Below are 21,854 nucleotides of genomic sequence, written 5' to 3'. Positions count from 1 at the left end.
GTACGGAACCCTAAAAAGCTTTTAGACGACCGCTTGTGGCCGTGTAGACACTTCCTAAATTAATTACTGTGTTGGTCGAGGGCCGGGGCTACACAATTGCCTTTACGCCAATTAATAACAGAATCTGTTCGTTTACACAGGACACTGTGGGCATTAGCCTTATAAATTGTTATCATGACAAATGCATTCGGGCACTGCAGGATTAATGTTCCCCATTAACCACTATCTAATGGTTGCGCGGTTTCCCACTTTGAATAATAAACATAAATATATTTGCGATGGCGCTGAAAAATGGTTAAAATACTTATCTCTACATAGTATAAAATAAAGTCGCTTCCCGCTGTTCGTATGTACGCTTAGATCTTTTAAATTACGCAATGGATTTTAATTCGATTTTCACCAATAGATGAATAAACCATCCTCTTGATTAGAAGTGATTCAAGAGGATGGTTTATATGTATAGTTTAATTTGTTTTGTTAATAATTATTTGCGAGAATCTACATCACGGTCATCACCCGTGCGAAGCCCAGCAAGAGTACGCATACCTATACAAAGTTTTGCATGAAAACAAAATCGTAAAATGTTGGCGGGGGACAGGGGACAATGCTTTGTTGTGATTGATAGACTCAAAAGTCAAGTAATCAAGATAATGTGCGGGCGTGGGCCTACTTTTATGCTAAGCAACTGCCTAAGCTAGGCGATCGGGGGTGTCCGGCTGTTAGCCGTCTATAGGTGGTGGTCTGTGCTCCACACCAACTGCACGCCAACTATACGCCAACATTGAAGGAACCAAAAATATAAGTATGCTTACTTAAAAGATTTTGTAGCCGCATTGAAACCTTTTTAAATTAAATTCATAAAAAGATATTTTGCTTTCATTCGAAGTAACGCTTTAGAATTCAAGAAATTTCAATCACGATCCAGTCTAAGAATTTAATAAAACCTCGGCAGTTGGCGACAGCGCAGCGGCAGGTATCAAATGATATTAGCCATTTACTCAGAAGTTATGGCAAATCAAAGGTCATAACGTTTGCAGTTATGACTTCTAAAATCCAGTTTACTTATTGATAGAATCTATGGGTCTAATGCAGTGAATAATTCAAACGGGCATCCATAGTTTCAACCACGACTTCAAATACAAAGATTTCTATCCATTTAAAACAAGATTGAAAGTAAAGTTATAATTTCTATATAATATCTATTTCAAATAAAATCTTACAAACTCAAATTTGAAACTTTTCAGCTGTTTTTGCATGATGCATTACTAAGTCTTAGTCCCACATGGAGTATCTTTAGAATCCTTACAATATCATTCCTTGTGACATTGGATATATTTTTTTTAAAGTTCAATATGGCGGCTGTATGGTGGCATTTTCGATTATGTGAAATTTTTTAATTTTTGTTACGAGTTTTTCAATAACTAAGTAGGTACTGAAAATGCGAATGTCTGTGAGAAAATTGTATTGCGTGCGATTTTAGCACCTGAGTTGATAGTTTGTGATCTACTTTACTCCACCTACTTGAAATTAAATCGATTTGTTTATTACCACTCTTCTATCAAACATAACGTTGTAACCAGCCAAGTGCGAGTCAGACTCGCGCACTGAGGGTTCCGTACTACAGACGTATTTTTTCGACGTTTTGCACGATAAATCAAAAACTGTCATGCACAAAAACAAATAAAAACCTGTTTTAAAATGTACAGGTTCAGTCCTTTCATATGATATTTCACTTGGTATAGTAATCTTACTTTGAAAATTGAAAATACTAGTTACTTACTATTTTGTTCATCAACACATTTTAACTTTTTTTGTGATGTAACTACAAATTCACGGTTTTCGGATTTATTCCTTTACTTGTTCTATAAGGCCTACCTACCACATGATTCTAGGTCAACGGGAAGTAGGCTATAGGTTTTCTTGACAGACCGGCAGACAGATCGACAGACAACAAAGTGATCCTATAAGGGTTTCGTTTTTCCTTTTGAGGTACGGAACCCTAAAAACATAGACAAACTCACTTTCCCCTTAAATAATTAACAAGCATGGGAAACGTGTGTGACACACAGCTTTGGTTTGTAAAGTCTCCACCTGACAAACACACTGTGTGTTTAGTTATATCATGACTATTTGATAGAAATGCCACTATAAATATCATAGGAAAACTAACAACGGTGACATCCTATCCATACTAATATTATAATATAAGCTAAATTGTGTCTGTCTGCCTGTTAGCTTTCTACGGCTCATCCTTACAACTTACTTTGACTTTTAAAGCTATCTCTGTATTAAATTTCGTCGAAATCTTTGTTTAACTAGCAGTCGTGCCTTTGAGGATTCCGTGGGAATTTTTTGATTTTCCGGGATGAAAAGTAGCCTAAGTCCATCTCCAGTATGCATGCGATTTCTGTACCAAATTTTGTCAAAATCGGTTGAACAGATGGACCGTGAGAATCTAGATAGATAGACACATTTTTACATTTATAAATAATATTAAGTATGAATGGAAGTACTAGCTGATGCCTGCGATTCCGTCCGCGTGGATTTAGTTTTTCAAAATTATGCGGGATTTTATTTTTTTGACTGTTATTTTTATTTCTTTTTTTTGAAATTTGGATTTTTCAGGATAAAAAGTAGCCTAGGTCACTAGGTCTTTAACTACCATGAAAAAATCACGTCGATGTTGTTGCTCCGTTGCGGCGTGATTGAAGGGCAAACCAACAGCCAATAAACAACAAACAAACACACTTTCGCATATACATAATATATGTATAATATGGGTATTGGGTAGTGATACAGGTAAGTAGTGATGGGACCGTGAGATAGTTAAATCCGTGATCCGTGACCTTTGAAATTTCAGCCAGTACAAAAACGTTGTGCATTAATTTCACAATCCGTTTGCGTACAGATAGCACTCAATGTCAGTCACTTGTAATGAATGAACTTCATTATCGAACGCAAAAGCTCTCTCATTCATTCAATGATTAACAGGACCAATGCATTTTAAACTTTGACCCGACAGTTATAAGAGTTATTTTGGTTTGCGCGAATAAAAAAAGCGGGTGCATATATCTTTGCATATGAGAAGTGCATACGGGATTGAGGCTTTTTGTTTGCGAGATTACCGTTTGATGCCATATTCGTGCGCGGTTTCACACTCGTATTAAAAGGAGAAATTGTATTTGTTACTAACAAAAAGTCGTGTGCAAGTCATAAAGGCATAAAAGCACTGCTTACCATAGCTATTGTAATAAATTAATAAATTTTATTTATCACTAGCGTAAGCCATCGACTTCGTCTGCGTGGACTACTCATATTTCAAGCCCCTATTTTACCCCCTTAGACATTGAATTTTAAAAAATGCTTTCTTAGCGGATGTCTACGTCAAAGTCAAAGTCAAAGTCAAATGATTTATTCAAAATAGGTAATAAATTACTCTTTTTGATGGTCAGATGTTGGATTTGGAAGATATAGTGGTGATAATTATTACGCAAACTTAAAACTAAAGCTGCGAGGGTTCCAAACGCGCCCAGGTCTGAGAAGAGCCCACAACAAACTCATACAGTCATAATAGCTATCTGCATGCCAAATTTCAGCCCGATCCTAAAGTAGTACGAGTTGTGCGTTGATAGATAAGTCAGTCAGTCAGCTTTTCCTTTTATATGTTTAGAAGAAAATTAGCGAAGAATTTAGAAAGGTTAGAATTTAGAAATTGGAAAATAGAAAATAAAATTTAGAAGTGGACATAAAACTGTACTGAAAGCAGTGGCGTGCACAGAGTTTGAAGCCAGGGTAGGCACTAGTTAAGTAGGAGCCTGTTCACTGGTCATAATGAAAAATATGCATATTGAGCTATTACAACTGGGGTAAGCAGTGCATTTATGCCTCTATGACCTGCACGCCACTGACTGAAAGGTACAATGATTCTTGTACTGATAGGTGCAATTGCATCCCGGAGACGGACATGGCTACTTTTATTCCGGAAAATCAAGAGTTCTCACGGGATTTCAAAAATCGTAAATCCACGCACACACATCTCATAAATTTATAGTCCGCGACAGGTTGAGATGGCAATCGGGGTATGAGGCAGGAAGACACCCCGTACACCCGCACGTCACCCGCGGTCGCCCGCACCGCGTTAGCGCGGGGGCTGTGCGGGTGTGCGGTACCTGCCTTAGTGATAACCATAGAGCAGAAACAAAGAGGAGATGTTGTATTAAGATTTCCCTATGAAATATCGAGTGACATTTTGCGGGGTGAGGGGTTGTGGAACGCCGCCCACTTCTCAATTTTCCATCTGCGGGTTAGTAGCAAAACTACTCGCTTAGCGACCTAACATCGATATATTGATGTCACTACATAGTTCAGCTATCTCACACTAGATGTCAATAAGTGTAGAAACAATTTAATAATTACGTATAAAATTACTTACAAATGAAATGTGATACCATTCAAAGCATCAGAACGTCTGTCTGAATAACTTTGACACGATAAAACACAACACTTCATCCTTTTGTTCTTAAAAACGCGAAAACACACCGATAATACGAGTCTCAATATATGTGAACCTGACGAACGCAGACAGCATACTAACTAAGGCCCCGCCCACAGTGATGACGTCAGGACCTAGTTGAAAATCACAGTGCACAGTTGCTTAGGCCAACTCCTCTTTGTTTCTGCTCTATGGTGATAACCGAAATTATATTAAAGTGTACTTTAAAATTATTGTTACGATCATTGTTCGGGCCACTACTGAGTACGGGTTGCCTCTCAGAATGAGAAAGGTTTAGGTCACAGTCCACCACGCCGGCCAAGTGCGGATTGACAGACTTTACACACCTTTGAAAACATCATGGAAAACTCTTAGTTCTTGATGAAGAAAATTGCACGCAATATATTGCATCGATCCGAACCAGTGGTAGATGCATCCGACTATTCGTAAGTACTTGTAAAAGTTTATACGAATAAAAAAGATTTTTATTTATTTATTTATTTGATGCTATATTATATCAATGTATCATAAGTGTATATTATGTATATTACAAGTCGCCACGTTCCTTATGTCAACAATCAAGTTATACAAACTCGTAGTGGTCATCCAATGGCCAATTACATGTGATATGTCCACATATTGTCCAAATTGCCTATAATAACCATTCAAATAGAACCGCTGTTCGATCGAACTATTTACTATTTGTTACGTAGCGTAGGTAATCATGAGAATAAAATGGTCGAATAAATAAAAAAATACATTTTTATTTTTTTACCTAAGTACATACATAGTATTTTATGGTGCATATAAAAAGTTATAACTTCAGCAGCATAAAACATTTTCAGTGTATTTTTTATTTGTACGTAGACGCACCAATCATAATCCATACTAATATTATAAACTAGCTTATATGCCTGCGATTTCGTCCGCATGGAGTACACAAATTTCAAACCCCTATTTCACCCCCATAGGGGTTGAATTTTCAAAAATCCTTTCTTAGCGGATGCCTACGTCATAACAGTTACCTGCATGCCAAATTTCAGCCCGATCCGTCCTGTAGTTTGAGCTGTGCGTTGATAGATCAGTCAGTCAGTCAGTCAGACACCTTTTCATTTCATATATTTAGATGCAAAAGTGTGTCTGGCTGTCTGTCTGTCTGCTAGCTTTTCACGGCCCATCCGTTCAACCGATTTTGATGAAATTTGGTACAGAAATAGGTACAACGGTGGGAAAGGACATAGGCTACTTTTTATCTAAGAAAAATTAGAGAGTTCCCACGGGATTTTAAAAACCTACTCACGCGGAAGAAGTCGCGGGTATCATCTCGTAATCTATAATTCTGTTTATATTATAAAGAGGAAAGATTTGTTAGTCTGTTTATAGTTGATAAACTCTGAAACTACTGATCCGATTTAAATAATTCTTTCACCAATCAGTTAGCATCATACAGTTAGGAAAATAAGTTCAATAGAGCAGCTGCAACGGGGCCATAGGTGCAGTTAGGTGGTGCCACGTAAAATAGCCTACTATCTAGGCATTAGACTGTACTTAGACTTGGGTCTAAGACAGTAAAATATTTTACTACATTATCTTGAACTCAAAATCGTGTAATTCAAATGTTCGTTCATTTAAATAAAAGAAAAGCGCGATTTCTTGAATTGATTCGCTACAACAGAAATAGGAAGGCAAAGAAATTTCAATTTTCACTACTAGGTCAAGTTGCGTTCCAATTCTAGCGTTGCTTACTTGATTTTACGACTCAAGTAGGTAGTTTTCTTCGTTTACAACCATACAACTGAGAATTCTCAAGAGAAACTCCCAATTTATGAACCGTTTGACATTTAACTTTGATATTCAAGAAATAGGTAATTTCTCGTGTCATTTATAAAGGCGGATAGTGTGTTATAAGTTCTTTGATATTTCACCATAATAATACTTTATTATTCGCGCAGTTTGGGCAGAAATTCTATGTCTCGAGTGACCGGCGCGACTAATCGCCTATCGCACTCGCATACTCGCTCATAGCCAAGCGAAAAAACTATCCCAAATACACACTCTCTTCTCGTTGCTCTCCAACTCGTTTCTAGTTTTTAGCTCAACTCGTTTTTAGTTTTTAGCTCAACTCGTTTTTTGCTACACAAGTCAAGTGTCGGACAGTGCCTAAGAAGGGTAACCTTAACTATTCTAGACAAGAACAACTTATCATTTTATTGAACTACTAGCTGATGCCCGCGACTTCGTCCGCCTGGATTTCGGTTTTCAAAAATCTCGTGGGAACTTTTTAATTTTTCGGGATAAAAAGTAGTTTATGTCACTACACTACAATATGTAATACATGTCTTCAGCTATACCCGATCTGCTGCTCTGTTGCTCCATTCCAACGTGATTGAATGACAAACCAACAAAGAAACACACTTTCTTAATTATAATAGTACTAGATGGTGCCCGCGACTTCATCCGCGTGGATTTACCTTGCCTGGGGTGTAAGCTAACTCTGCACCAAATTTTATCAAAATTGGTTAAACTGTCGGGGCCGTGAAAAGCTAGCAGACAGACAGACAGATACACTTTCGCATTTATAATATTAGTATGGATATGGGTAGTAATATGGGTGGTGATGGAACGCCTCTGCCAAACGGCGCCAAAAATATTATGTAACCTTCAATCTTTATAGTAGGTATGTAATAAACGTACGCCCATTTTACTGCGTATAAAAATGTTCTACGTTAATTCGTAGCTATCGTAACGGGTTATTTTCGTTAATTAATCGACGGGAAGCGCTAATAATTCTTTATCACCATTTAAATTGGTGCTCTCCGAAAAGGAGACGTAATTTTAACCCATGCTGCTAGGTCATGGCCATGGAGCTATAACTCAGCTAAGCTTATAACTAAGTAATTATTACTACATTCAGAAAAAAACTCTTCGATCATTTAACGGGTTCATCTCATAAGTAGTTTGTCTAATTTTAAACGTTCTTCATATTGTTTAGCTGACTTGAAAATAGTTTAAAATAACCTACTTCCGTGTTAATCTATAATTATATTTATATAGCCTTAATTATTGTTAATGCTAAACTATTAGTCATAATATTAGTTATTTTTTACTTGATACGATATTTGCAAATTTTGTGTACACTTATTAATCAGTGTGTGTTTGTGTATAAGTGATGTAGTAAATGTAAAATATGTGTATTGTGTGTGTTCCTAATTAATAATAATAAAAAAAGTTATGGCAGGATAACGAAGAGTTGTCATATTACATATTTGAACAGCAATGTTAGCAGTTTCTTAATAGTTTTTCGTAATAAACAAGAATTCCGAACCAATGGTTTTACTCAGCATTATGATTAGTTTTACTACAATCCATACAATACAATAAAATAGGTATGGTTTCCGCAACAACGGCAGAACGGAAAATAGAATTATTCTATTTTTGTTATTTATTTTATTGTTTTTGTTTTCCATTTTTTTTTTGTTGATGCACAAGCACATTTTATTTCGTTTCAAAGATATGAATATGTATTAGGACAGTCGTGGCACAGCCATGCATGTATTGGTTCATATTACGATACATTCATCTTGCTAGTTCGATAAACTAACCATGAACTTGAATAATACAATCAATACTATTTTGACCGAAATCTTTTACGAGAATTTGTTGCTACGTAAAAGTTAAAACTACATAAGTACATAAAATAACTGCCAAGAAAAGTTCCAAGTAAGTTAACTCGAATCCAGAACAAAACCTCACATTCAGAAAGTTAAAGTATGGGACGATAAAAATAATAAAATTATATGTCCCACTGCCAGGGACTCGTAAATTTTGCTCCAACGAATCTGTCTCCCAGGATCATCCTATAAAAGGTTTTGTTTCAAGTGTAGGTACGGTTAATCTTTTTCATTCAGTGTTGGCAAGCTTTCAACTGAAATGCTTTACTCTTCGGATCATTTTAAAATAAAAACCTTTTAAATAAAATTGTATTTAATTCCACAGAATCAAAATCTAAAATACCTAACATGTTTTATTTTGTCATTAGCATTAAAATTATGCAAGGGGGGTGGGCCCTGCTTTACCCTAACGTTGCGTTGCGTGCGAACACGTACGATGACTACTTATAAGTATGTTGCATCCAGTATGTACACGTAATACTGAAAAGTAGAATCTTAATCACTCTGGATTTTTCTTTTAAAGTTTTGCACGCGTAGCATATTTTAAGCAATTTATTTCGACGTAAGTCCGTAGCACCTACCTACTTATTGAGGTCTACGACGGTAGCAACAGATACTTTACTTGGCTCGTGTTCGAGGCTCGAGCTCGATTCTACTTCGTCTGTACTTGAGGCATACTTGAGGCTACGGTAGGTAAGTACCCGGTACTCGAGTCAACTTGTCTCATCATTAATTTAAGATGCTAAAGTATCATCTTATGTAAATGTTTTTTTTTTTTCAAATTGTCTTTTTTCTATTTTACAGAAAGAAATGTCGGGCTAAAACTTTGAATAAATTTACAAAAAATCCATTCGCTTTAAAAAACCATTGAGAGAATTTTTAAAATACCTAACATATTTTATATTCGACCTTTAAAATCCACGTGTCGGAAAAAGGATAGATAATGTTATCAATTTGGCATTGGAATCACTGACCTCTACAAATACAAGTACGCTGGACTTGCGATTGCCGACCTGTTTTTGAAGCAACTAGATTTTTCCCATTTTGGCGCTGATAGCAGCAGTGAGCGTCATGTGAGCGTACTCGGAACTAAATGTTAGTGACAGTGTCAACACCCAGACCATTTTACACTTGTCCTGAAAGAATGCCAAACCGACATTCAGTTCTTCATCAAACTTTAAATGTTTGATAAACTAACAAAAAACTGAAAGTTTACTTTGTGTGTGTCTAATAAACAATTCTTCATCAAACTTTAAAAGTTAAGTAGATAAACTAACAAAAAACGGAAAAAAAATACTTTGTGTGTGTCTAATAAACTGTTTAAAAAAAGTCCGAGCACGTCCTCTCGCTCATTCCATCTCCCGCTGAGTGTTGCATTAGAATAAATTGTATTAAGTAAAAGAATCTTCAATATTCAGAACAGATCTTGAATTCGAAAATTTCGTATCCTGAAATTTAGATTTTCGGTAAAAAAAGTTCAATTTAAATTAGGATACGTGAGTGAAATAAGAACCGCAGCTTCTAATTGTCTTCTGATTGTTGTCTGCCCTCTGCGACAATTGCTGTCACGTAAAAACCTCACTCTGACCTTCAATTTAGATGGCGTTTAGCCAAAAATAAATATCTAAGTCATTCTAAGTCTAATCACGTTGTCGACTAAGCTCTTACACACTGGGACGCCATGGCGATGTCACTGGCTACGTTGCCAAAATGAGGCTGCCAAATAAGTAGCGCAACAGCTCAACTGTTGAGCTGATGCGCTACTTATTTTTATTTTTATTTGTAGTTTTACGAGACTCTGACAGAAGCGAACACAAGCATGCGGGCGTCCGTCTTGGCGAACAGTTAGCCACTAAGTGAGGGAGGCGTAACTTGCTTGTATACAAAATACTGGCGAATTGGCTACGCGTCGCCAAAGTATCCAGTTTCCACGGGAGTCGGCCGGTCATGGCTGCGCATCCAAATTGGCGGCGTCGCCAGAACATAGCCATACATTCCAATTTGAATTGTTTTGAAATGTAAATGTAGTCTATACGAGCGACGTGGCGTCTCAGTGTGTTACCGCTCGACTTTTCCATTGTAATGAAAGCCAAAAACTGCGAAAACCTATTTAAGTTTTCCAATTTTGAAAGTGAATAAACATTGAAACCTTTATCGCTTGGAAAACTGTTGATAAAAGTTTAACTAAACCTATAAAACTATAACAACATTAAGAAAACCTCGTTTAAACCAGTTTCACTTACTTGGTGGGTGTTTCGAACATCGTGAAATATATTTTATTTAGTAGCTTACTTTTACCTACTACTTCGTTCGCGTGGATTGAAGTTTTAAAAATCCCATGGGAACTCTTTGATTTTCCGGGATAAAAAGTAGCCTGTGTCACTCACCAGATTTTGACTGTATCCATCCAAAAAATCACGTCGATCCGTTGCTTCATTGCGACGTGACTGAAGGACAATAACCAATAAGCCAATAAACCAACAAACCAAACAAACACGCACTCGCAATTATAATAAGTGTAGTGATTCCCACGAATTCGTCTAACGTTCGTTCTTGACGATTCTGTTGGAATTTCTCAAAATCAGTTTCTCGGTGGATAGGCAGCCCTATAGTTTCCCACTTAACCCGTAGGAGCGTTGTACATTATTTATTTGTACAAATGGAAAGGGCCTAGGGACTAATTGTTTGCAGAACTCATAATAGCCGCTCCATAGAATTGTAAATATACTAATAGAAATGGCTATAAGCTGCCTTGGAAGCATGTCGCCGATTTTTTGCAAATCGTCCTCCTCGTTGTCGAGTGTCGACCGATCCATTGACATAAGTCTATTGTAGGGACTTCCACACGCCATAGTCTTGCGCTACCTGGATCCAGCAGCTCTCTGCAACTCATTTGATGTCATTTCTGTCCCAGTTAGTAGGGTCTTTGCAACGCTGCGCTTTCCGGTGAGAAGTCACCATTCGAGCATCTCGGGATCCTATCGTCTATCAGTGCGTCGCCCATTGCCACTTCAGCGGGCGATGGAAAGGGCTATACTTGAAGCTGCTCTATGGGATCATATCAGAAATGAGGAGATTTTGTAGAAGAACAAGTGTAAACAACATAGCCCAGCTGAAGTTTGTATTTTAAGAAATTGCACATAATATCTCAAGCATCCAATACAACTTTAATGTAACGCAATGCAATACGTTCATTTTTACAACAACATTCATTTTTACGACAAACTCACGCTGTTATTACTTCTAAAACTATTTTAAATTCAGTGAGCCACCCGAAATTTTTGGGCGGAGGCATTTCACAGTGTTGCGATAATGTGCTTATCTAGAACAAAGCCTTATCACCATTGAAAGAATTTTCGAGGGAAGGGAATAATAAAATTGACCTAAAAATAAAATTCTTTGCTAAGTTTACAGCAAAAGATTAGAGGAAAGATTCGTTTGCAGAATTTGTAAATTAGTGATTGGAGATCCAATAATAATCACAAGCTAAGATAGGCCTTAACTTACAGTTCTTTCAATTCACGAAGGCGAGTGAACTTTACTTGTGTTTACGTCGTATACACGGACATTGCGTAGGTGTGTGTGCATGTCGGACCAATCAGTCGCAAGCAAGCGCTCGCAAACACACACATTTACTTTACCTTACTTATACCGATACGACTTAAACACAAGCATGAGCCTCTCGCCCTCGTGAAATGCAAGAACTGTACTTTACTTTCTACTAGTACCGTGTTCATGGTGTGTGACCCTCTAGGATACTAATAAGATCAAAATGTAATTAGTTAAGGATTTAGGTTAGAATAATATTATACAGTAATTTCTTAAATTAATTTAAAAATTGAAGAGTTATGGTAGTCTTTATTAAACCCATATTGACCGGTTTCTACCCGGCATCATACCGCTTGCAGTCACAGTAGGTAATTATTTTCCAAATTATTATTTCCGGTGCTGAAATGGCGACCTCGCACCGGATGGCGCAGCGTTGAACGACCCCCCACTAGGTGGACGGACGACATCAGACGAATCGCAAGCAGCCGCCGGATTCAGGTCGCGCAAGACCGTGGCGTGTGGAAGTTCTTACAAGAGACCTATGTGCAGCAGTGGATGTCAATCGGTTGGTGATGATGATGATGATTATTATTATTTACGGAACGTTCCCTAAAAGTAAAAGGCTTCTTAACACAACTTACTACTTATATACAATTGAGAGCCTTAATAGCTCAACCGGTAAAGGAGTGGACTGAAAACCGAAAGGTCGACGGTTTAAACCCCGCCCGTTGCACTATTGTCGTAATACTCCTAGCACAAGCCTGACGCTTAGTTGGAGTGTAAAGGGGAATATATTTTGTCATTTAACATGGCTAATATTCTAATTAAAAAAAAATTACAAACAAAAGAAAGCAAAAGGTTCAAAGCTCTTTTCCAGTACATTTTTCCAATGTCACAAGTAAACTGCAGCATTCAATAACATTTTAAAAGCATTGCGCATTTGTACGAGTAATGCTTCTAAGAAATTCCGAGATTTATGAGAAATCAAACCACTTCGAACTATTTTGTGCCTAAAGGCAGCGACAGCACCCTTAGTTGCCCAAGATCCCAGGACCGCCAGACGTTACTGTATTTTCTGAAAAATAAAATGTGTGATTTAGAGTAGTGTTAGTGTGTAATTTTAACGTACACATATTTGCTATTTTGTGCCGGTGACGGCCAATTTAATAATATTAGCTGCCATAGGTACGTAAAAACATTACACACTTTTCTTAAAGTCTGAGTGCTGTATTTCACGTATGCTTCATGAGTATCATAATATAAAAAAAATTACGATTCAGCCTATAAGTAATTACCGACGACAGGAAGTGTCTGGCAGTATTGAATACTGATTTTTAACAATATTATGTAAAACACACATATAAATCAGCACTCAGATTAAAAGAAAAGTGAGTATTTTTTTACGTAGAAGATACCTTTAGCAGCTTAAACCTATAAATTGGCCGTTGTCGGCACAAGTTAGCAGATAATATGCATAGGTACGTTAAAAGTAAACACTAAGCGTGTTAACCCACTGTGTCGTGACGATAAAAAATCGTGCAGTTTACAGCGTCGTGGCTTGAATATTGTTCATAATATAATATTACACGGCACGACTAACTGTCCACGACTCTTTCATACAAAACATCAACGATGAATTACAGTGACGAATAGTGGGAAGCGCCGTAACACTACTCTGTCCTAAACATTTTGTTTCACAGAAAATAAGGAAGGTCTGGCGGTCTTGGAAACTTGCTCTATAGAGTTTATCACGCGTCATTGACTCCCTGAAGCAAAAAGGCATCGATGTATAAAAGGGTATTGATTGACACATCGCATCGGGTGTCGCAAGCTGAGATTGTATCCAGATACAGATGTCAAGTTAAAATTTCTATTTCAGTCCTCATTTTGAAGATGAACCGTACTTTTGACATGACAGTTGACTCATAGAGTCAAAATGGCGCGTGAAAAGTCATTTTGTACGGAGTATACATAACTAGAATTATATTTATTGGTGCGGAGTTTTTGGACGCCTACGAGTGTGCTTCAAAAAATGGCGGTCTGTTACCGGTCAGTGTGATATTAATATTTCCAATAGTTAGTCTGTTGCTTCACTCAATCTCTTTGGTTTCTGTATGATATGGTTGGTGGCTGTAGGTCGGTGATATGTATGCAAAGTGAACTTGGATTTCTTGTATCAAAAGGGTTAAACACCATCCCACACAGGGAAAGGGAACAATGGGACATTGGATTTGCGTGCTACATGTAACATTTAAATAGCTTAGACAGTTTAGAGAAAAATCAGCCCCCAGAAAAAAACACAGTCAACTATTTCTAGAGGCCAATTCTTTTTCCTCCTGGAATATTCTTGAAATACTCGTATTACTATGGTCTGTCCACCTGACTGTGCGTCAGCCAGCCAGCTATTTTAAAATAAAATAAGTCGATTAAAATAAGGCATATTAAAATTTTGAAAGAAATGATTCTTTAGGCAACTATGGGTTTTTTTTTAAAGAAATAGCGAGCAAACGAGCGGGCAAGTCGATTACCGCCGCCCATGAACATTTGCAGCACCAGAGGAACTGCCGATGCGTTGGCAGCCTTTCAGGAATTTGTTGGTCCGCCCCTTGAATAACCCCATGTTGTAATCTAGTGGGAACTACTAAGTGTCTTGAACATGAAATTAAGTAAGTTACTAGTAGTTATTTTTAAATCGTTACTTATCAGGTTTTTTGGACAGTTTTTCAAAAAATCAACCGTTTAGGAAAATTAATGGCCGTCAAAGTTTTTAGCAACTAGCTAGCATGGCTAAACCCTACCCTACCTTATTGACCAGTGTTTTTTTTTACTGTAACTACGTATATAATATATGGTACTATCTACACAAATAATAATATCTTTTCCCGTAATAATATTTATCCGGGGCCAAGCATCGCTCGTAAACTCCGGGACGCATAATCATAAATTGTCTTTTGTCCTAAGAGCTAGTTACATATTACAGCCGCACTCAGAGTCGCTAATCGTTACTTAAGATTGAGTTAAAACGAGACAGATTTATGTGAGAGATATACTGCCGTACTCAGAGACACTTAGTCGTTACTTAAATTTAGTTAAAACGAGACAGATCTATATCTCTTACATAAATCTGTCTCGTTTTAACTCTGTCTTAAGTCTAAGCTAAGTCAGAGTGCGCTCTATAGATCTCACCCTTAGACTACACACAACCTACTCCTACGTGTAATAATTACTGTTTATTGATTACTAGCTGATCACGCGACTTCGTCCGCGTGGATTTAGGTTAGAACCCTAAAAACCCCTGGGGAAACTCATTGATTTTCTGTTAGATGTAGTAGTAGAGCTCTATCTCTCACATAAATCTGTCTCGTTTTAACTCAGTCTTAAGTCTGAGCAAAGTCAAAGTGCGCTCTATAAGTAGATCTCAGCCTACGTATCTGAGATACCAGTCCTTCGTAGCACAAAGCCCCGATAGTAATAACTGGCTACATTGGTGAGTATAAACTTAGTTGTAACGCAACTATTCACAAGTGGCCTAGAGAACTAAGTTGCCCAAGAAATAGAGATTTCAAACTTACTGTGTTGTACATTAGTGTTCTATGATAAACACTATTGTAGCATGTAGCATCCATTGATTTTCATTTGTAACATATTATGTACTAGCTGATACCCGCGACTTCGTCCGCGTGGAATTAGGTTTATTAAAAATCCCGTGGGAACTCTTTGATTTTCCGTGATCAAAAGCCTATGTCACTCTCCAGGTCTTTATCTATACCCATGCAAAAAATCACGTCAATCCGTTGCACCGTTGCGACGTGATTGAAGGACAAACCAACAAACCAACAAACAAACATACTTTCGCATTTATAATAAGGGTACTGATAGTCCGTGACAGGTCGGAATGGCAATCGGGGTATGAGGCGAGGGGACGCCTCCCCGATTGCCATTTCGACCTGTCGCGTACTATACTCGTTTATGTCCATTTCAGTGTTAACTATTCAAAGCTTTGTACCTTGCCAATGGCTTAATCTTGCTTTATCGCGTTACTTACGCAAGACTTGCCCATTGAATCGCTTTGAAACTATTTACAAAGAACGTGTCATTAAGATATATTGAGGCGTGTGGGAGGGCTGTGTGCAGCAAATAAAACGATCAAACAGATTTTTCATAGAAATGGAATATTTCAGTCATTTCTTTGATGACTGAAACAGGTATAAACGTTCCTTTTTCATCAATAAAGCTTGAATGAAATAGTTTTTTATTTTCTTACTGAAACTAGCTTAGGTATGCTTGCGACTTCGTCCGCGTGGACTACACAAATTGAAAACCCCTATTTCACCTTCTTAAGGGTTGAATTTTCAAAGACCCTTTCTTAGCGGATGCCTACGTCATAATAACTATCTGCATGCCAAATTTCCGTTCAATAGTTTCAGCTGTATGTTGATAGATGATTAGTCAGTCATGAGTCGCCTTTTCCTTTTATATATTTAGATATAAGTACTTAAGAGTACTTAAGTATAAGACTTGTTTACTGTAATTATAAGCAAAAAAAATACTAGTATAGAAACATGTATGTAATGTATGTCTGTATCAACTACACAATCCAACATTGTAAATGGAAAAAATATTGTAAATTTATATTTTCAGTAATAAAGACTTTATTTATTTATTTATTTATTTAGCGGTGAAAAATATTACAGGACTTATTGCGCCTTCAAACAAGAGTATGGTCTACCCACGAACTTGTCGTTGCTTACAAAATAATATTATGTAGTGAAATTATGGAACAGGTACCTATATGCCACGTCACCGCAATCCGCAGCGCAACTCACAGCATTATTAGCTACACCTTTTTTCGTGGTAGGGTGGTAGGTAGAGGCCAGAGGGGCAATCTAGAAGAGGCACATTCAAATTTAGATCCCCACACACACACACACACAGTAGGTACACACTGTTGCACGCTCGCACACAGGCACGCGCTCACACACACACACACGAACACACACCCACACACACGAACACACTGCGGCGAGCTTCTCGCTCGTGACGCGGAAGCATTATTGGTTTAAAAAAAATGCATACGATATCTCTACTTGCATCGGCGTGGCGTAGCACCCGCTACAGCGAAAACACTGAACGTAATCAGCCGTTGAGTGATTTGAGTTCTTATCATGACGACACACATTGGCTTTTTGAGTAATGCCGGGGTAGTGCTCTTCCCTGCGCATATACTCGGATAAAGAATATGGAAATGTTATAAATTATTTCACTAAACTGAACACAGAATATTAAATTCGAACCCCGATAGCTTGTCAAATCTGGGTCGGAATATTAAGCAGACATGATTACATTTTAGAAATTGTAAGATTGAAAATTTTATATCGGTAGCTTCAGAAACCTGCAAACCGCCACCGGTTGGATTGTAAATTTCTGAAGGATGGAAGGATTAAAGATTGCCCGCCTTTATGTGTGTTTACTATAGTTTTCACCCCGAACTAATAAAACCTCATGTCCATAACCATACCTATCATCATCATCAACCGCCGGTCCACTACTGAGTACTGGTATTTTCTCAGAGTGAGAAGGGTTTGGAACAATTTCAAACATTTATTTTTTAACTTTTATGTTAATTCATATACTTATTTAGAAGAACTGCTTTAGAAGGAAATGCACTTCAGCAAATTTTTTGAAAAGTTTGCTCTCACTGTGCTTATAGTAGATTACTTAGTTATTGCATGCGATTTTATCCGCGCGGATTTAGGCTTTTAAAGATCCCATTGGAATTTTGTATGGAGGCCTACATGCAAACTGTCCAAGTAATTATTAAGTATACCCAGCGTACGTTGTACGTTGATTTGTTAGTAGTAAGTAGTTATAGTTAGATTAGTTAGTTTCAAAATAATTATTTTTTCTATGTTACAATATTCAAACAAATGTCACGCTTGCTTCGCTTGCGATTATAGCGGCTTCCCAAGATAGGATCAATCAAATAAGTAGGTACCTAACCAATAAGTTGTTACAATTATTATGGTATTTCAATTTTCCATATTTTTCAGCTCGAACAAATTTCAATCGATTTTGAAAAAAATAAATTAATCTCAGGATCATAAAACATTACCACACACTACAAAAACCACTTAATAATGCATGCCATGCAAAGCTAGTTATCATATTTCTTATTGCGTGCCGTTATGTGGTTATTAGCCGTAAATATTTCGCTATATACTTGTACCCAAAGCTAGGTTCGATTTAGGTTTAAAATAAGTATATAAGTTTATACCGTAAACGTATTATTATTACTCACTTTTACAAACTCTAGTGACACACAGTGGCGTGCACAGGAGTTCAAGCCAGGGTATGCATTTAGGTATGAAATTATTTTGCGGCAGGTTAAAATGAAAAATAAGCATTGATTAATTACAATGAGGGTAAGCAGTGCGTTTATGCCTCTAGCTCATAGAGGCCTAAAGATTGCCTCGTTTGAGAAAAAATATAGGTTTATTTTCTAAACTACCAGTAGCTTAACTTACTAGAAGCTAATAACTGCTTTTGTCTGTTACCAACTTTTATCCAATAACAGCAGACTTGAAGACCAATTTAACGCCTACAAAAGTAAATTACTGACATCTACTTTAGTGCAGGTTGAGTTACTCGAATTTAGGAGTGGGCAATTAAAAACGTTCAAAAAGGGTAAATTTTCATCGAAGGGTATTACTAGAACGGCATATCAATCAACATAATATAGTTTCAGAAAATATAATGTTCCGAAATCCGATACAAAATATCGATATATAGTTTCGATATGATATTCAGAAAAATCGATATTACCCACTCCTACCCTGATTTGCGTTGCACTGTTTTTTTGGTACGTAGAGATCTCTTATGTCTTTCATCTATAATCTATGTCGACTATAATCGTATCAACTAAGTATATTACTATTATCAAATTGACTCCGATAGCTCTTAACCCTAGTCTCTATTCAAAACTATTAAACTCAGTTGAGTTAAATAATTTGAATAAAAATCAACTGATCATATCCTAAAAGAGCCATCAATGTACAAATTACCCGCTCAATGGATGTTTATTACAATTTGTAAATTTTAATAGCTCCTAGTGGTTCCTAGAGTGCCATTACACCGTATAAAAGGTACGGGCAGTGAACTCTGTCAAATAGGAAAATGTTTACCTAAGTGTTAGTGCTTAGAGATGATTAAGTATGGGTATGATGACCTTATAGAAGCATTCACTTTGGCTGACATCTATAGAACGACTTGACTTTGCTCAGACTTAAGTTTCAGTTAAAATGAGACAAGGCTGTTTCGGCGCGTGGCCAAAGTCGGAACTAACGCCGCCATCTTCGCAACCCTAAAAACCAGCAAGAAATTCAGCAGTTATTCTTTTTAAAATAAAAAGGTTACAGTATATAGGTACTTAGCAATATTATCAAAGTTTCAATCTTACACTTGCTTGAGGGTAACTAGCTCAGCCGATTGCTTCCACGCAACTTTGTCATTAAGGGATTCATCAATTGTATAGCCTCGACTTACATAAGTACGTTTTTATATATTTTTTAGAGCTAGCGCGCACCACGGTAACTTTCCGTACGTTTTTTCCGCAAAATCTGTGAATTATAGAACTATACGCACGCACTGCGGAATTAATTCCGCACCGGATTTTGATACATTTCAATTCAAATTTATAGATTTCAAGACGCACCGCAACTCACCACAGCGGTGGCGCGCATAGTTTTTAAATTCTTGTAATGGCAAAATCTAAAAAAAAATCGGAACCAGAAAGTGACTGACTGACTGACTGATCTATCAACGCACAGCTCAAATTACTGGACGTATCAGGCTGAATTTTGGCATGCAGATAGCTATTATGACGTAGGCAAGGACTAAGAAATAGAAAATAAATAAGAAATTTGTGTAGTCCACGCGGAGAAAATCGCGAGCATAAGCTAGAATATGTTTATATCGTGATGTCGTCCTATTTCTAAAACTGCTTTCATTGCGCAAATCTGGACTTTTGTATGGAGATCTCTACACGACGTTTCCCGTAAGTTTCCCGTTCATACCTTTTGTGAAATCCATAGCCATATATATGCATTATCATTAGAGCCATCTCTAGACAATAGGTATGGGATCAATTGACGCTTATACGACAGATTATAGTATCGTGGAACCGCAGGTGTATCCTGAATATAATTTCACTATATAATCCCAGTTTACACATCCCTCCGCGAATAATTAGATTTTACGTTGATTACTCCTTTGTTTGACTTAATCGGGTAATCTCACGCTGTGGGATCAGTAAAATTGCGATCCTCAATTATCTGGTAGGTACCCCTACTTTCATCGCTTTTAATAAAAGTGTTCTTTTTAAAATCCTTATTAATATTATATATACGAAAGTATGTCTGTCTGTCTGCTTGCCTGCTATAGTTTTTCCCGGCCGAGCAGTTTAACAGATTTTTATAAAAAATTGGTATAGAGTTAGCTTGCATCCCGGAAACTGATATAGGCAACTTTATATCCCGAAAAATCAACAAGTTCCCACGGGATTTTTAAAACTCTTAACTTAAATTAGGTTAGTTTAGGAATCTCTGTCATACAGCTATTTATATTTAGGAACAGATTTTTGTTGGAAATCTTTAATTTTCTAGGATAAAAAGGAGCCTATGTTACTTTCCAGGTCTTAAACTACATTCATGAAAAAATCACGTTGCTCCGTTGTGGCGTGATTGAAGGACAAACAACACATACACTTTCGCATTGATATGGGTGGTGATGTATCCACTTGACTAATCGTATGTAGGTATGCCTACGGCACTGAAGTCCGGTAACTTTGATCTGATGCTGCAACCAAGACAGTCGACGAACTCTTCGATAATTAGTCACAGCGGATTTTGGATTTTTTTCGACTTTCTGCCAATTGGATGAGGTTTCGAGTGGTTTTTGTTCAAGCACCCCCTACCTATCTTCAATACCCTGGCCGTGCTCTTCACCCGTCTCCGAAATCCTCAATCATCAGCTCTCTCTATATTTTTTCTCCGAATGATTTTTTGTCCTTTATACGAAACCATCATTGAAAAAAAAATTCATACAAAATTTTACAGGAGAGGATCAATGAGTGAGTGAATTAGCACGAGATTGATACTAATCAATCATCGTAACAATAAACAATAAAAATCAATAGTAATTAACTGGTCACTCACCTAATATCTACAATTGAAGAGCATTAAAACTTTCCACGTCCCGGCAGCATCGTAAATCATTTAAACTTTATCTTTCACACCTTCGCCCGAAATAAATCTCCTGCAATACGTCTTCGGTACTATATCTAACAGTTTATAAAAGGCCCATCCTTAGCATTCACTTTTCAAACAACTCCACAAAACTTTTTGCACGATAAATAAAACAAAAATTTCAAAAATGTGTCAAACTTAAATTAATTCATTAATGAATGCATACGAGAGTAGAGTATATGAATGCGTTTATGAATGAATGTGTTTCGAAAATGGAATTGTCACGTTCAAAGTTGGGACTGTTCTCGCGCGATATCAGAGGCGACCTCGCGGTCGAGTCTCACAATATAGACTGGAGTTTAATTCCTGTGTATAGGACAGGAACTCTGCGGCTTTCACGAAGATGGGTCTGAAATGTACGCTGAAAAACGGATGCATTTTCTACTGTGCGTAAATCAAAGGATGCTTGCTCTCTATGCGCGTAACTTTAGTCATAAAATGCTTAATGGAATTTTTATATTGCGATATTGTGATATGACAAGGAAGTCCTATTTATAGATTTTTCTATACAACTGAGATTTAATTCCTTTTATTCTCACACCCTTTCAGATTTCCCTTTTCAGTATAAATGTGCCAACCTGATGTCCATGACTTTGACACAATATTAGGTGAATCAACATATTATTATATAGTACGCAACCAGTTGAGATGGCAATCGGAGTTTGAGAGGCGCGGGGCGCCCCGCACATCCACACGTCACCCGCGCTCACCCGCACCGGGATAGTGCGGGGGTTGTGCGGGTGTACAGTACTTACCTACCTATATTAGTGATAACCGAAATTAAATAAATTATGTACTTTAAAACTACATTACGATTCATTAACATCATGAATCAACGTG

General features: G+C 37.2%; 1 protein-coding gene across 4 annotated transcripts in view; it reads right to left on the bottom strand.

Annotated features, from left to right (window-relative positions):
- LOC117991310 (neuropeptide CCHamide-2 receptor-like) overlaps window positions 1-21,293 on the bottom strand; it is a 63,845-nt gene extending 42,552 nt beyond the window's left edge. For all 4 annotated transcript variants that reach the window (XM_069504956.1, XM_069504953.1, XM_069504955.1 and 1 more), the window contains exon 1: window positions 20,925-21,293. The gene's annotated coding sequence lies outside the window, so the exon portion shown is untranslated. The remainder of the gene's footprint in view (window positions 1-20,924) is intronic.
- Between the last annotated feature and the right edge of the window lie 561 nt (window positions 21,294-21,854).

This window comes from Maniola hyperantus, chromosome 19 (assembly GCF_902806685.2).
Source record: "Maniola hyperantus chromosome 19, iAphHyp1.2, whole genome shotgun sequence".
Classification (NCBI taxonomy): Eukaryota; Metazoa; Arthropoda; class Insecta; order Lepidoptera; family Nymphalidae; genus Maniola; species Maniola hyperantus.
This window is presented reverse-complemented; position numbering and strand designations above follow the sequence as displayed.